This window comes from Loa loa (genome assembly GCF_000183805.2).
Source record: "Loa loa unplaced genomic scaffold supercont3.11, whole genome shotgun sequence".
Lineage (NCBI taxonomy): Eukaryota > Metazoa > Nematoda > Chromadorea > Rhabditida > Onchocercidae > Loa > Loa loa.
In genome coordinates, this window is record NW_018108191.1 from 484991 (window position 1) to 487250 (window position 2260).

Consider the following 2260-nt stretch of genomic DNA (forward strand, 5'->3'; position numbering starts at 1 on the left):
TGTACGATGTAAACTCAACCTGGGCTTTAAATCCAAACCTGAGAGAGGTAGAATTCCAAGAAGGAGACTCAAAAGTTAATAATTTCCAAATACTCTGTGGGAAATAACTTCCAATGAATATTCAAACCAGATTTCAAAATCACTCTACAGATCCCTCTCCTAAAGTATTTCGGCAACATATTAAAACCAGCATCTTACAGTCTTCCGTGGAATCCTTAGGGTTCCCTGCAAAAAAATAAAGACTGGTTTGATGAAAGTAATGAGCAGGAAATATTCATCTGTGCTCAGATTCGGATGTCTACAGAAGATTCTACTAGGCTCTAAAACTACGTATAAACAAACCCATAAATCACATCAAAAGTTCTCTACTTAGCGCAGATGGCCAAACGCTTCTGACTAACAAAAACTCTATCCTGGATCGATGGTCTGGACACTTCCAGACTCTTTTTAGTGCCAACCGTGCAGGCCAAGGCTCAGTAATTCAACACATTACACAACAACCAGTGAAAAGCGAATTGGATATAACTTCGAGTGCGATAGAAACGCTCAAGGCCATACCCCAGGTGAAAACTGGCAAGGCAGCTGGGATTGATGATATCCTACCTGAGATATGGAAACAGGGAGGTTAAACACTTCCCGCTAAGTTTCACGAGCTCGTTCTGCGATGTTAGAAAAAAAGCGAACTTCCACCAGATCACCGTGATGCAATAATTATCGCCTCATTAAGAAGTAAAATCAAACTGCTCAAATTACCGAGGTATTAATCTGCTCTCTGTTGCTGGTAAAATCTTTGAAAGAATACTTCTGAATAGATTGGTACCCGCTATATCCCTGAAAGCCAAAGTGACTTGAGGGCAAATAGGAATACCACAGATATGGTATTTGTTCTCAAACAACTACAAGAGAAATGCAGGGAACAGAACAAAGGTCTTTATCTAACCTTCGTAGACCTCACCAAAATCTTTAACACTGTAAGCAGAAAAGTTCTATAGCAGATCTTGGAACGGTTAGAATGTCTTTCTAAGTTTCTGAAAATGATCATGCTATTTACGTAAGAATCCACACCACCAAGTCAGTTATGGCGATGCATTCTCAAAGTCTTTCCTTAATGGAGTGAAACAAGTTCACTGCACCAACTCTGTTCACAATCTACTTCAGCATGATGCTCCAAAGAGCCATGGCAGATCCACATGAAAAAAATGCCATCTACATCCGATATCGTACCGATGTAAGCCCATTCAACCTAAGGCGACTGAAGGTCCCCATCAAGACTCTAAATTACCACGTTTCGAGGGGTTCTTTTTGCCGATGATGTCGCACTCATCGCTCACACAGAAGCAACTTTGCAGCGTCTAACATCCTCTTTTGCAGAAGTCATAGAACTTTTTAGACTAGAAGTAAGCTTGAAGAAAACAGGAGTTCTCTACCAGCCTGCACCACAGGACGATCGCTTTCATCCTTGCATGACCATAGGCGAATCAGTGCTTAAATCAATCCAGCAGTTTGGCTGTTTGGGCAGCATAATTCCTTCCGACGTCAAGATCGACAAAGAGATTGACAACAGATTAGTAAAGGCATACAGAACTTTCGGAAAACTCCGTAAAATAATCTAATATAAACACCTGAAGAGAAATACTAAGATTACTGTTTATAAAACCACTTTGCTGTCTATTTTATTATATGGATCTAAATCATGGTTATCTACCGCCACCATTCGAATGCTTTCAGCAGCACGCCTTCATAATCCTAAAACCCACTGGTTGGACCACTTATCCAATGTTGCTGTTCTCACACAGGCTGGAGTCATCAGTTGTCGCGAATTTTGAATATCGCGAAGCTCCAAATGAAATAAAATGATTAAATAAACTAATGTACAAATCAATCACACAAATTGTAGCAATGTCATGAATCATTCAACCAATTTTACATTCCTCAAATTCATTGTCTCATGCGTTTTTCTTTGTTATCTTTATTTAAGTTAACATCTTTTTTTTTACGAAACAAAGCACACTCATAAGCTAAATTTCTTTGTCTAAGAACCGATCTTAATTGCAGTGCTTGATGTTGCAAACAGAGCCTCTCGTTGGAATCGGATTTTGACAGTTTTTTGTGATGTTTGTCATAAACCACGCCCCCAAATATGCTCATCGTGTTAATTAAAATTGTATATATACTCAAGGCTATCACTGGAAGGTCATCATTTTCCTTTTCAAACATTCAACCAAGGACTGGACTGTACATTGTATCCCTTACTCTCTTC